General features: G+C 43.9%; 1 pseudogene; it reads left to right on the forward strand.

The window, feature by feature from the left end:
• The first annotated feature begins 2145 nt into the window (after positions 1-2145).
• On the forward strand, positions 2146-10023 carry LOC115112542 (putative sodium-coupled neutral amino acid transporter 8; annotated as a pseudogene).
• Positions 10024-15722: the final 5699 nt, after the last annotated feature.

The raw sequence follows: 15722 nt of genomic DNA on the forward strand, positions 1-15722 counted from the left end.
TCCCATTGAACACACACTAGTTGAATCAACGCTGGTTCCATGTCATTTCAAGCAAATTACGTTTAACAAACGTGAAATATTTGTTGAATTTAAGTATGTACCCAGTGGAATTGCAGTGTCCCAGTCACACACACACCCAGACAGACACACAATTATATACACACACAGTAACGGTCGCAGCCTGGTGTCATATTTGTCACCTCAGAGTGAAATGCATTGGCTATTTTATGAGTCCACCTCGGATTCTCTTGTGTAATCATGGCGACCACCTAGGGTAGGCCTATATAGGAAGGAACCTACAAGTACCTGGATGTGGCTTACACCTGTGGCTAAACGTGAGGCACACATGCATACGGAGATCTTCTCTGAGGAACATAGACCAGAGAGACCACTTGGATATCTTCAGTCACATGTAATGTGATTTTTTATCTTCCTGTATGAACGCTTACTTTTTCTTTCTGAAGCCATAACGCTGAGGACTCGATGGGACTGGAAACTTCAGCGACATTTCATTTAAATGAATACCCTCACACTATTGCTATTTGAGGCACAAGGCGGGCTTGAAGGCAGAAGCGCTTTGGAGCGCAACGGTAACATCTGCCATCCCGACTCCAGGAAACTGTACTGCAAAGACGGACAAGCACGGTGACCTGTGTGGCCAAACATGGAATAACTTGCCAGTGAGAGTATTAGCCTGTTGGCGAGATCTTTGTCGCACGTGGATCCCCCACGGCTCGGTTCGTTCGGTGCCATCTTCATCATACTCAAATCTGTCCTAGGCGCGGGATTGCTTAACTTCCCGTGGGCTTTCGAGAAGGCGGGAGGAGTCAATAAAGCCATCAGCGTTGAAATGGTGAGCGCAATCAAAAATCAATAACCAAAATAGTGGGATTGTTCTAAAAATTAAAAAAAGAGTAAAGTAATAAAACAGAAAAACATTTTTTGGTCCACACAATCAAGAAATGTGCTGTAACTTGGTGTCAATTCAATCAAACATACACGATGGGAAATCTGTGGAAGTCATAGCACCCTTGCAACTTGTTGCACCCTTCGTTAAAGTCAGAATTAGTTTACTTCATCCTGTTAATGCTTAAATGTTCTCATATTCGTTTGTGTGTGTGTCACAGTGGCGAACTGGCCATCTGGCATATTGGGCAAATGCCAGATAATCTTGTCAATTTTAGCCCAGTGGGCCTGTTTTACAAAATTATCATCATTAACTGGCTAATAATGGGTGCCTCGGGGAAAACAATAGGCTGGTGTGGAGGCCTCAAGGGGGAAAAAATGGTTAGAGCATGGTTAGAGCGTTGGACTAGTAACCGAAAGGTTGCAAGATTGAATCCCCGAGCTGACAAGGTAAAAATCAGTCGTTTTGCCTCTGAACAAGGCAGTTAACCCATTGTTCATAGGCCGTCATTAAAAATAAGAATTTATTCTTAACTGACTTGCCTAGTTAAATACAGGTAAAAAAAAAAAATCCCAAGACTGATTTCTGGTCCTAGTCTGCCCCTGTGTGTGTTTGCCTGTGTGAGGCTGCATACACCCATGGCCTAGGCCTGCTTTGTTGAATTTCCTCTCCTTGGTGTGAATGAGATGCATCTTTTCACAGGCTAACTCTAATGAAGGGCTCATGGGCCAGGAGTCGGGCAGGCACCTATGCATGTATACTGTAATAGCAGCAGTACCCACCACGAAGGCCTGCCTGTGTGTTTGTGTGCATATGTGCTTGTGTGTGTATGTGTGCTTCTTTCTGGATGTGTCTGATGGGTGAATGATTTACTCCATCAGGGCTATGACACACTATTAGTCTAGTTGTTTCCATCTCACTGTATCATTGATGGGGAACATGGTTTGCATTTGTACCTGTTTCCTCCAGCATCTCCACAAGGTCCTTTACTGTTGTTCTGGGATTGATTTGCACTTTTTGCACCAAAGTACGTTAATCTCTAGGAGACAGAATGCGTCTCCTTCCTGAACGGTATGACGGCTGCGTGGTCCCATGGTGTTTATACTTGCGTACAATTGTTTGTACAGATGGAAGTGGTACCTTCAAGTGTTTAGAAATTGCTCCCAAGGATGAACCAGACTTGTGGAGGACAACCATTTTTTCTGAGGTCTTGACTGATTTCTTTTGATTTTCCCATGATGTCAAGCCAAGAGGCACTTGAAGGTAGGCCTTGAAATACATCCACAGGGCCTCCCGGGTGGCGCAGTGGTTAAGGGTGCTGTACTGCAGCACCCAAACGACCACCACTCATCACTGTCAAATGCTCCCTAAAACACTTCTGTGAGCAGGCCTTTCTAATCGACCTGGCCCTGGTATCCTGGAAGGATATTGACCTCATCCCGTCAGTCGAGGATGCCTGGTCATTCTTTAAAAGTAATTTCCTCACCATCTTAGATAAGCATGCCCCGTTCAAAAAATGCAGAACTAAGAACAGATATAGCCCTTGGTTCACTCCAGACCTGACTGCCCTTGACCAGCACAAAAACATCCTGTGGCGGACTGCCATAGCATCGAATAGTCCCCATGATATGCAACTGTTCAGGGAAGTCAGGAACCAATACACACAGTCAGTCAGGAAAGCAAAGGCTAGCTTTTTCAAGCAGAAATTCGCATCCTGTAGCTCTATCTCCACCCCGGTTTTGGGACACTGTAAAGTCCATGGAGAACAAGAGCACCTCCTGACAGCTGCCCTCTACACTGAGGCTAGGTAACACGGTCACCACTGATACATCCATGATAATACAAAATTTCAATAAGCATTTCTCAACGGCTGGCCATGCCTTCCCCCTGGCTACTCCAACCCCGGCCAACAGCCCCCCCCCCCCCCCCCCTCCCCCCACCACAGCTACTCGCCCAAGCCTCCCCAGCTTCTCCTTCACCCATTTCCAGACAGCAGATGTTCTGAAAGGGCTGCAAAACCTGGACCAGTACAAATCAGCTGGGCTAGACAATCTGGACCTTCTCTTTCTAAAACTATCCTCCGCCATTGTTGCAACCCCTATTATCAGCCTGTTCAACCTCTCTTTCGTATCGTCCGAGATCCCTAAAGATTGGAAAGCTTCCGCGGTCATCCCCCTCTTCAAAGGGGGTGACACCCTAGACCCAAACTGTTACAGACCTATATCCATCCTGCCCTGCCTATCTAAAGTCTTCGAAAGCCAAGTTAATAACCAGATCACTGACCATTTCGAATCCCACCGTACCTTATCCGCTGTGCAATCCGGCTTCCAAGCCAGTCATGGGTGCACCTCAGCCACGCTCAAGGTACTAAACGATATCATAACCGCCATCGATAAAAGACAGTACTGTGCAGCCGTCTTCATCGACCTGGCCAAGGCTTTCGACTCTGTCAATCACTGTAGACTCAATAGCCTTGGTGTTTCTGACGGCTGCCTCGCCTGGTTCACCAACTACTTTGCAGACAGAGTTCAGTGTGTCAAATCGGAGGGCATGTTGTCCGGACTTGTCCGGTCTCTATTGGGGGTACCACAGGGTTCAATTCCCGGGCCGACTCTTTTCTCTGTATATATCAATGATGTCGCCCTTGTTGCGGGCGATTCCCTGATCCACCTCTACTCAGACGACACCATTCTGTATACTTCTGGCCCTTCCTTGGACACTGTGCTAACTAACCTCCAAACTAGCTTCAATGACATACAACACTCCTTCCGTGGCCTCCAGCTGTTCTTAAACACTAGTAAAATCAAATGCATGTTTTTCAACCATTCACTGCCCACACCCGCCCGCCCGACTAGCATCACCACCCTGGACGGTTCCGACCTAGAATATGTGGACAACTATAAATACCTAGGTGTCTGGCTAGACTGTAAACTCTCCTTCCAGACTCATATTAAACATCTCCAATCCAAAATCAAATCTAGAATCTGCTTTCTATTTCGCAACAAAGCCTCCTTCACTCACACCGCCAAACTAGGATAGTCAGTAAAACTGACTATCCTACCGATCCTCGACTTCGGCAATGTCATCTACAAAATAGCTTCCAACACTCTACTCAATACCCTAGATGCAGTTGCACCCCTAAAAACTAAAAACATTTCTCATAAGAAACTAGCTCCCTGGTACACAGAAAATACCCGAGCTCTGAAGCAAGCTTCCAGAAAATTGGAACGGAAATGGCGCCACACCAAACTGGAAGTCTTCTGACTAGCTTGGAAAGACAGTACCGTGCAGTATCGAAGAGCCCTTACTGCTGCTCGATCATCCTATTTTTCCAACTTAATTGAGGAAAATAAGAACAATCCGAAATTCCTTTTTGATACTGTCGCAAAGCTAACTAAAAAGCAGCATTCCCCAAGAGAGGATGGCTTTCACTTCAGCAGTGATAAATTCATGAACTTCTTTGAGGAAAATATCATGATTATTAGAAAGCAAATTACGGACTCCTCTTTAAATCTGCGTATTCCTTCAAAGCTCAGTTGTCCTGAGTCTGCACAACTCTGCCAGGACCTAGGATCAAGAGAGACGCTCAAGTGTTTTAGTACTATATCTCTTGACACAATGATGAAAATAATCATGGCCTTTAAACCTTCAAGCTGCATACTGAACCCTATTCCAACTAAACTACTGAAAGAGCTATTTCCTGTGCTTGGCCCTCCTATGTTGAACATAATAAACGGCTCTCTATCCAACGGATGTGTACCAAACTTACTAAAAGTGGCAGTAATAAAGCCTCTCTTGAAATAGCCAAACCTTGACCCAGAAAATATAAAAAAACTATCGGCGTATATCGAATCTTCCATTCCTCTAAAAAAAATTAGAAAAGGCTGTTGCGCAGCAACTCACTGCCTTCCTGAAGACAAACAATGTATACGAAATGCTTCAGTCTGGTTTTAGACCCCATCATAGCACTGAGACTGCACTTGTGAAGGTGGTAAATTACCTTTTAATGGCATCAGACCGAGGCTCTGCATCTATCCTCGTGCTCCTAGACCTTAGGGCTGCTTTTGATACCATCGATCACCACAATTCTTTTGGAGAGATTGGAAACCCAAATTGGTCTACACGGACAAATTCTGGCCTGGTTTAGATCTTATCTGTCGGAAAGATATCAGTTTGTCTCTGTGAATGGTTTGTCCTCTGACAAATCAACTGTAAATGTTGGTGTTCCTCAAGGTTCCGTTTTAGGACCGCTATTGTTTTCACTATATATTTTACCTCTTGGGGATGTCATTCGAAAACATAAGGTTAACTTTCACTGCTCTGTGCATGACACACAGCTGTAGATTTCAATGAAACATGGTGAAGCCCCAAAATTGCCCTCGCTAGAAGCATGTGTTTCAGACATAAGGAAGTGGATGGCTGCAAACTTTCTACTTTTAAACTCGGACAAAACAGAGATGCTTGTTCTAGGTCCCAAGAAACAAAGAGATCTTCTGTTGAATCTGACAATTAATCTTAAAGGTTGTACAGTCGTCTCAAATAAAACTGTGAAGGACCTCAGCGTTACTCTGGACCCTGATCTCTCTTTTGAAGAACATATCAAGACTGTTTCAAGGACAGCTTTTTTCCATCTACGTAACATTGCAAAAATCAGAAACTTTCCGTCCAAAAATTATGCAGAAAAATTAATCCATGCTTTTGTCACTTCTAGGTTAGACTACTGCAATGCTCTACTTTCCGGCTACCCGGATAAAGCACTAAATAAACTTCAATTAGTGCTAAATATGGCTGCTAGAATCCTGACTAGAACCAAAAAATTTGATCATATTACTCCAGTGCTAGCCTCCCTACACTGGCTTCTTGTCAAGGCAAGGGCTGATTTCAAGGTTTTACTGCTAACCTACAAAGCATTACATGGGCTTGCTCCTACCCATATTTCCAATTTGGTCCTGCCGTACATACTTACACGTACGCTACGGTCACAAGACGCATGCCTCCTAATTGTCCCTAGAATTTCTAAGCAAACAGCTGGATGCAGGGCGTTCTCCTATAGAGCTCAATTTTTATGGAATGGTCTGCCTACCCATGTGAGAGACGCAGACTCGGTCTCAACTGTTTACTGAAGACTCATCTCTTCAGTGGGTCATATGATTGAGTGTAGTCTGGCCCAGGAGTGTGAAGGTGAACGGAAAGGCTCTGGAACAACGAACCGCCCTTGCTGTCTCTGCCTGGCCGGTTCCCCTCTTTCCACTGGGATTCTCTGCCTCTAACCCTATTACAGGGGCTGAGTCACTGGCTTACTAGGGCTCTTTCATACTGTCCCTAGGAGGGGTGCGTCACTTGAGTGGGTTGAGTCACTGATGTGATCTTCCTGTCTGGGTTGGCGCCCCCCCTTAGGTTGTGCTGTGGCGGAGATCTTTGTGGGCTATACTCAGCCTTGTCTCAGGATGGTAAGTTGGTGGTTGAAGATATCCCTCTAGTGGTGTGGGGGCTGTGCTTTGGCAAAGTGGGTGGGGTTATATCCTTCCAGTTTGGCCCTGTCCGGGGCTGTCCTCGGATGGGGCCACAGTGTCTCCTGACCCCTCCTGTCTCAGCCTCCAGTATGTATGCTGCAGTAGTTTGTGTCGGGGGGTTAGGGTCAGTTTGTTATATCTGGAGTACTTCTCCTGTCCTATCTGGTGTCCTGTGTGAATTTAAGTATGCTCTCTCTAATTCTCTCTTTCTCTCTTTCTTTTTTCTCTCTCGGAGGACCTGAGCCCTAGGACCATGCCTCAGGACTACCTGACATGATGACTCCTTGCTGTCCCCAGTCCACCTGGCCGTGCTGCTGCTCCAGTTTCAACTGTTCTGCCTGTGATTTATTATTATTTGACCATGCTGGTCATTTATGAACATTTGAACATCTTGGCCATGTTCTGTTATAATCCTAGGTTTTGGCCTTTCTAGGGAGTTTTTCCTAGCCACCGTGCTTCTACACCTGCATTGCTTGCTGTTTGGGGTTTTAGGCTGGGTTTCTGTACAGCACTTTGAGATATCAGCTGATGTACAAAGGGCTATATAAATAAATTTTATTTGATACTCCGCAAACTGGATGCAGTCTATCACAGTTCCATCTGTTTTGTTACCAAATCAACTTATACCACTGTGACCTGTATGCTCTAGTCGGCTGGCCCTCGCTACATATTCGTCGCCAGACCCACTGGCTCCAGGTCATCTATAAGTCTATGCTAGGTTAAGCTCCGCCTTATCTCAGTTCACTGGTCACGATAACAACACCCACCCGTAGCACACGTTCCAGCAGGTATATCTCACTGATCATCCCCAAAGCCAGCACCTCTTTTAGCCGCCTTTCCTTCCAGTTCTAGGCTGCCAGTGACTGGAACGAATTGCAAAATCGCTGAAGTTGGAGACTTTTATTTCCCTCACCACTGCAGCTGTACATAGTTCATCTGTAAATAGCCCACCCAATCTACCTACCTCATCCCCATACTGTTTTTATTTTATTTACTTTTCTGCTCTTTTGCACACCAGTATCTCTACTTGCACATCATCATCTGCTCATTTATCACTCCAGTGTTAATCTGGTAAATTGTAATTATTTGCTCCTATGGCCTATTTATTGCCTACCTCCTCATGCCTTTTGCACACACTGTATATAGACTTTCTTTTCTCTACTGTATCATTGACATGTTTGTGTTATTGGCTTGTTTATTGTTTACTCCGTGTGTAACTCTGTGTTGTTGTCTGTGTCACACTGCTTTGCTTTATCTTGGCCAGGTCGCAGTTGCAAATGAGAACTGGTTCTCAACTAGCCTACCTGGTTAAATAAAGGTGAAATAAAAAAATCTATAAAAGAATTGGTGAAGTTTGATGGTTTTAGCGTTGAGCATGAATACCTCAAAGAAATAAGGATGGATTTAAGGATACAAGAAAGTATTCAAACAGGACCTGATGTCCAGCTGTTGTAGGAGCTATTGTGGGAGCTGTCAGCCATATCCCTTTCTCTGTTCTCAGGCATCTTTGGCTTCCTGACATTTGGCCGTACAGTGGCGGCTGATATTCTGATGTCATATCCCGGAAATTATGTGGTCATGATCATTGCCAGACTGCTATTTGGAATATCAATCATCACCATCTATCCAATTATACTTCTGTTGGGAAGGTAGGGCCCCACTTGAATAGCACAAGCAGTTGTTTCTGTGTGTTACCATGTAACTGAGTCTGTGTGTAAATTTATGTTCATTGCACAGGTCTGTCATTCTGGACCTGATGTTGCGAATTCATCGCCATCTGTGCGGTGGGGTCACACACTCGTTTGAGAACTGCTGCAGAGTGATTCTGACTGTCATCTGGATCACAGTCACCCTCCTCATCGCCATGTTCGTCCCTGACATGAGTGAGGTCATCAGTGTTATCGGAGGAATCAGTGCCTTCTTTACCTTTCCTGGTATGAAACAAATTGTGTGTGTAGGCATGTGTCTGAGGTTGTTTGTGACACAAGTGTTCCTGTGTTGAGTTGATCCTGTGTTTGTGTAAAACTTGTCAACTAACATTGAGATATGTGTTGCAGGGCTTTGCCTGGTATTCACTATGTAGTCAGAGCCTGTGTCGCCCAGAGTCAGGTGAGTTGAGTAGTTTGAAGTTATGAGATCACCTGTTGGTGTTGAATTTAATCACAAACTACCCATTAAACATAAGTTAACTGAAGGTTTGGTCCAATAAATTGCATAATATTGCGTTACTATTGTAAACATTCATGAATGTCCCTGATTGCACCCATTTCTTTCTCCATTATCTCTCTATCTCTTTCTCTCCCTGTCTGCAGGGTGGTGTGCACTGTGTGGGGTGTGATTACTGTAATTGTTGGCGCCTTCATTTTTGGACAAAGCACTACCATATGGAGATCGTCCACAGATCCATCAGAACCACCAAAATCACCAGCACTGTCATCTGTCATTATCAATATCATTATGATTGTATCCGGTTTCTGTTTGAGGTTAATCATGTTTTTAAAGTTGAGGTTTATGGGAGTCAGAAGTCTAGAATAAGATATTGATGTAGTGCTGCTATATCAACACTGCAGGTTTAAAAAAAAATGTTTATTTGACTAGGCAAATTCTTATTTTCAAGGACGGCCTAGGAACAGTAGGTTAACAGCCTGTTCAGGGGCAGAATGACAGATTTGTACCTTGTCAGCTCAGGGATTTGAACTTGCAACCATTTTGGTTACTCGTCCAATGCTCTACCCTGCCACCCCAAGTAGGGCACATAACCAACTTATATTTTATTTGCTTGTATCTCAAACGTATTCAGTATGGAGCATATATGACCCTTGTTTATCAGATTTGTTGTTTTCTGAAATAGTTTGAGATGTACTTCACTCATCCAAAAGGACAAAATAAATGTATCTATAGTATGTTCGGATGGGAAAGTTGATCTATGTATTTATGTATGCATGGGCATGTATGTGCATTCATAAATTATTCTTCCTTTGTGGCCATCACAACTAATCACAACAGATATACAGCTACAGTCCAGTCAGCGTGCAGTGTGTCATGTTGCAGAGCTGTGGCAGGGTGAAGGGAGCAGTGTTTCATAGGGACAGAGGCAGGAAGACTGAATGAGTTCTTCTACAACGAGACATTGTAAATTAAGACTGCTTCTCTGAATGACAGAACATATAGAAACACTTACGTTTTCTGTCCCTTTGTACTGGATTTATTTTTTTGTTGCACTGCTTCTCTTCTCTCCCACTCTCCCTCCCCACTGACCTCCCTCTATCCCAGCTGTGAGTACTGGTATATCAGTGATGGTGCGGTGTAGATCCTGACAGCGGAGATGCTGAATATGACTGTTTTAGTGTTAACCAACGTCAGACTCAGGAGTTATAGCAGAGTGTGAAGCATGAATGAGTTATGTGATAGAGTGGGGAAATGAGGAATGTACTGTATCTATGCATAGAGAGACATAGGCCGAAACCACAGATCAGGCTGCTGACAACACACACGCACACATCCTTTAAATCTTATACACATTCACTACAGTGTAACATCATTACATCTGCCTCCTAATTTTCCCTAGGCAAATTAAATTCCTTAAATTCAATAAAGTGGCACTATTTGAAGACAATTGAATAATTACTGGATACTATTATGTAAATTAAACAGGAAGACAATGGAACAGACCGTCAAGCATTTAATCAATCTGACAGTGGCAGCACAAGATCACACACACACACAGCTCTGATAGCTCGCAAACTGACGGTAGAATATGTTAATGATTACTATGGCTCAAATGGAAGGAGAGGAGATTGAAGTTTGTGTGTTTTTCCCCCCAGATCTTTACTGGCAGGGAGTGACTGAGAGGGAAACACTGCTCAGATGATCAATCAGAAACACCTTTAATCCTCTTAGTCACACATCATTTGCTTTGTTATCTTGCTGTCAGACTGTGTGAGAATACTTGAAACGTATGTGTCTACGTGAGTGTGGGTGTGTGTGTGTTGAAGTTTGTGTGATTTGAAGATTGTACGGGTGTTTCAAATATACAATTCTGTACCTAGTCGCTGACAGATTGCCCTGTGATCCAAGCACAAGCAGGCTATCATAACCTACACTGCATTGCTCTATACTACCTGAGGTATCTAAAACACACATCAGAGCTCGAATAAAGTACATTTTCAAAACAAGACTGTACCGCAGATGAAGAGATTGATTATACAATAGAAGGCACCATCAAGGAGCAACTCTCTGCTTCTATTTCTAGGTGTTTTTTTTATTTTTGAAGGCTGTATGTTAATAGGTTAATTTAGAGAAAAAATGCTAACGCTGTAATCTGTGGCAGATATTGCAATTATCGTCTCACTGCTGCTCCGTCCATCATTGGTAATGAGAGGGATTGTTGTCCCTGCGGGAAGCTCATCAGTGTTTCTCGAAGAGTTATGGAATAACTGGAAGCTGGGATAACAGGAAGTAAACACAAAATACATAATCTACAGTATGTGCATGAAATACAGTGAGTATACCAAACATTAGGAACACCTTCATAATATTGAGATCCACCCCCCATCAGAACAGCCTCAATTCGTTGAGGGGTGGACTCTAAAAGGTGTCGAAAGTGTGTCGGAATGTCCTTTGGTTAGTGGACCATTGTTGATACACACGGGAAACTGTTGAGTGTGAAAAACCCAGCAGTGTTGCAGTTCTTGACACAAAAGCCTGGCATCTACTACCATTCCCTGTTCAAAGGCACTTAAATGGTTCACCCTTTGAATGGCACCCATACGCAATCCATGTCTCAATTGTCTCAAGACTTAGAAATCCTTCTTTAACCTGTCTCCTCCCCTTCATCTACACTGATTGAAGTGGATTTAGCAAGTGACATCAATAAGCGATCATAGCTTTCAGCTGGATTCACCTGGTCTATTTCATGTAGAGAGCCAGTGTTCCTAATGTTTTGTATACTCAGTGTACATGTATTCACAGCAGATGAATACATACAAGCACTCATATGCACAAACACACACACACAGCCTCCAGTACTTTCTGCATCCGAGCCAAAATTCTCACCTAATGGGGATGTGTGACACACACCAATAAGCCCAGCTGGGCCCCAACTACAGTACAGCACATTGCAGACATCACACACGACCAGTGTGTACTTGAACTACTAAAAAATATTGCAGTGTTTTCAACTGGCACCCCCCCTCTCCATCATTCTCTCCCTCTATTTCTGCCTCTCTCAGGCTGTTATTCAGTAATTGAGTTGACAGTTAGAGGACACTTAAAGCTCGGTGCTTCCTAATCAGATGTAATCGGATGTTCACAATCATTTGGGGGAAAAAAACTGCCGAGCAGATGGAACGTGTGTTTGTCTCTTGCTGCCACTACATTACAATACACCATATATACAAAAGTATGTGGACACCCCTTCAAATTTGTGGATTTGGTTATTTCAGCCACACTCTTTGCTGACAGGTATAAAACTGAAACGCTCAGGGACTTGCAACATGACACCGTCATAGGATGCATTCTTTCCAACAAGTCAGTTCGTCAAATTTCTGCCCTGCTAGAGCTGCCCTGGTTAACTGTAAGTGCTGTTATTGTGAAGTGGAAATGTTTAAGAGCAACAACGGCTCAGCCGTGAAGTGGTAGGTCACACAAGCTCACAGAATGGGACAGTAAAAATCATCTGTCCTCAACACTCACTACCAAGTTCCAAACTGACTCTGGAAGCAAATTCTGCACAATAACTGTTCGTCAGGATCTTAATGAAATGGGTTTCCATGGCCAAACAGCCGCACAAAAGCCTAAGATCACCATGTACAATGCCAAGTGTTGGATGGAGTGGTATAAAGTTCGCTGCCATTGTACTCTGGAGACCTGTTCTCTGGAGTGATGAATTACAGTATATTTCACCAAAGCTACCTGCCCCAATGCATAGTGCCAACTGTACAGTTTGGTGGAGGAGGAATCATGGTCTGGGGCTGTTTGTCATGGTTCAGGCCCCTTAGTTCCAGTGAAGGGAAATCTTAACGCTACAGCATACAATGACATTCTAGACAATTCTGTGCTTCCAACTTTGTGGCAACAGTTTGGGGAAGGCCCTTTCCTGTTTCAGCATGACAATGCCCCCATGCACAAAGCGTGGTCCATACAGAAATGGTAAGTCGAGATTGGTGTGGAAGAACTTCACTGGCCTGCACAGAGCTCTGACCTCAACCACATCGACCACCCTTGGGATTAATTGGAACGCTGACTGCGAGCCAGGCCTAATCACTCAAAATCAGTGCCCGACCTCACTAATGCTTTTGTGGCTGAATGGAAGCAATTTCCTGTAGCAATGTTCCATCATCTAGTGGAAAGCCTTCCCAAAATAGTTGAGGCTGTTATAGCAGCAAAGGGGGACCAACTCCATATGAATGCCCATGATTTTGGAATGAGATGTTCGACGAGCAGGTGTCCACATACTTTTGGCCATGTAGTGTATGACGGCATCAAAAGTTCCGCCCTGTTCCCAGCATTCAGCAGCAGTGTCTCTGTTGTCGTGTGTTACAGTACCAACACACTGCTCCCTCTAACACACACACACACACAATGATAGTGACATCATGAAGAGACATCGATATCACTGACATAGACAACTACAAACACATTGTTATAGAGGAAGAATGAAACATCTCTCTAGAGAGGGAAACACAATAAAGCAAGAAAAATAGAAAGTGGCAGACAAATAACTTGTTAGCAGGTCTACTTTGGCAATAAAGGAATTTCGCACAAATAATTTTGTGTTTACTTTTCTAAAATGGTCTGAATAGGAGAATGGCATCTCCAAGTGTGAAGAGAAGGCTGAGACTACCTCAAGCTAAAGCATGTCACAAATAAACAATATAATTTTGGTTAGTGAATAAACGTTTTTAAATGTACAATAATTCCAACTCTTTCGACCCCATTGTGGCATTACTGGCATAAGTGTCTCTAAATGTAGTAATTTCTAAGATGTCTAACTCTTATCACAGTTACAGCAGTAGTAATATGGGAACATAGTGAGAGACAGAGCACAGATGTACACGCCTCAGGGCAGTATGGGTAGAATGCACACAGTTCTCATGTTGTTCTCTCAGACTAATAAACTAACCATTATTATGTCAAATTAAGGCCATTACATCACCCGCAGCTCCACTCTTCAGACTGAGACGTTGGGGGATGGGGGTAAAGTTGTGGATTGCTGGTTTCCCAATGGTTCGGTACAGTCAGAGAAGGACTTAGGTCAGACTTCACTTAATTGGTTCTGGATAAGTTCTATTTAGTGTGGGATTTCCCTAATGGCCCCATTGCCCATGCTTAACTCGGGCCCAAGCTCATAGGAACTGTACTAGCACCTCAAATGTTCTACAGCTTGAGTTCCGACACCTTAAATATTGGCTTAAAGTTCCAGCACCTAAATACAAACAGTACCGGGACCCAAAAATAATACCGACACCTATTTCAGACCAAGTCAAGCACCGCCCATTGCCAACCAGGCAGCGTAAGGTAGTCGTTATCCAATCTTTTCAAAATGTTATGTTGCAAACATGGATTAAAACTATTGGTTTTGTGTGGGTGTTTGTCTGGATGAGGTTCACAGACTGGATTTATTGGTTATAAAATGCACAAAATACAGATGGATATGGTGGAAAAGCAAAAAGTGATAAGATGTAAGCTTAGATATAGCCTAATAAGTAAGTAAGTTGGTATTGCAATTTTTCTAAGAAGTGTAATGAACTCACACTCCAGAACAGTAGGTGGAAACACAGAGCTAGATAAGAGGAATAGATGAATAGGGAGGCCTTGAATGGCCTCACACTCCAGTACAGTAGGTGGCAGTCTATGCACATCATGGTTGCAATCCGCCAATACACATTTAAAGAAGAAGAACAAAGTTAGACTATTCAAGCAGATAACTGATTATGTGTCAGTGTATGCGGGCCGAGTTGATGGCCTTGATTATAGGTTTGAAATGGGTGGAGGAGGTGAAACATTCAGAATTGTGATCCGCTCTGATTTGGCTGCAGTGTTGAGTAGTGTGAAGAGGTCAGATAGGGGAGACTTGCTTAAGGAGATGATGTTGCTGTTAATGGGATTGGAGAGGATGTGAGTGGTGGTAAGCTTTTGCTGGGTTCTCACCCATGTGCGTGTGGAGAGTAATGAGAAGGCTGATGTGTTGGCTAAGAGTGCTGTGAGGCGAGAGGGGGTATATATTCAGGTCCCGCTGGGCCGCAGGGAATTCAAGTCCTCGAATAAAAGGGCTCGATTTTTGGCAAAGGAAGTGGGATGCTAGTAGTAAGGGGAGCCAATTTTATCACGTGCAACGATCAGTAAAGGAAGAAGTAGGGAGTATGGGATGTAGGTGAGAAGAAGTTCTGTGGAGTAGACTACGGTTTGGGCATACAGGTTTGAATGCCACATTGTGATAAGGAGACATGAAACAGGTCTGTGTGATGACTGTTTGGTGGAAGAAACGGTGGAGCATGTGTTGATATAATTTGGGAATTATATATCGAAGATAGGGAGAGATTGTGTGAAAGGGTTAGAGAGGCTGGACAGGTTTGGGTGGTGTAGTGGGGGGAGGGAAGTGGTGTTTAGGGTTCTATTTCACTTTCTTAGAGGAACAGGACTAAGGAACAATTTTGTGTAGTTAGGCTGTGCCTGGCCTCACCCTCCAGTACAGTAGGTGGAGGTGTATGCACCTTAAAAGTCAGATGTGATCCACCAACCCAATCCCTAAGAAGAAGAATCTTAAGTCAATTAAAGGTAACCTGCAGTGGACTTGTGAATTTTGTTTATGTTACGTATGACCAGAGTGAGAAGGTGCTTCGTGTCACGCAACTTGGGTCAAGATCTGTTTCTTGCTTTACTCTTAGGAATAGGGCACCATTGAAAGGAGTGATTTATGTGGTAGTGTTAAGTGTGGAGGTGTAGCAATTGAAGTTGAACATTCCTGGTGTTTGTGATGCCTGCCGTTTGGTGCCACGCACACCCATTGGGGATCATGGTGAAACAGTGGAGTCATTGTCAGTCTCTACCAGACAAAGTGATTTTTAGGATATATCGGTTATCCTGTTAGAGATTTTGTGCAGAATCTACTGCGCTGTAATCAGGAGCAACGTTTATGGTCATGTTGCCCCAGTGTGTAGGAGGGAGATTCATGTGACTGAGGATTGTGAAGATTTGGTGGATAAAGTTTGTCAATTGTAGGGGTGCTCATGTTGCTGGGGATCGGGAGTCTCGATCGGGTGCTAGAGAGGCAGGTTGAGGTGGCCAGGGTCAGAGTAGTG

The sequence above is a fragment of the Oncorhynchus nerka genome, linkage group LG27 (assembly GCF_034236695.1).
Source record: "Oncorhynchus nerka isolate Pitt River linkage group LG27, Oner_Uvic_2.0, whole genome shotgun sequence".
Classification (NCBI taxonomy): Eukaryota; Metazoa; Chordata; class Actinopteri; order Salmoniformes; family Salmonidae; genus Oncorhynchus; species Oncorhynchus nerka.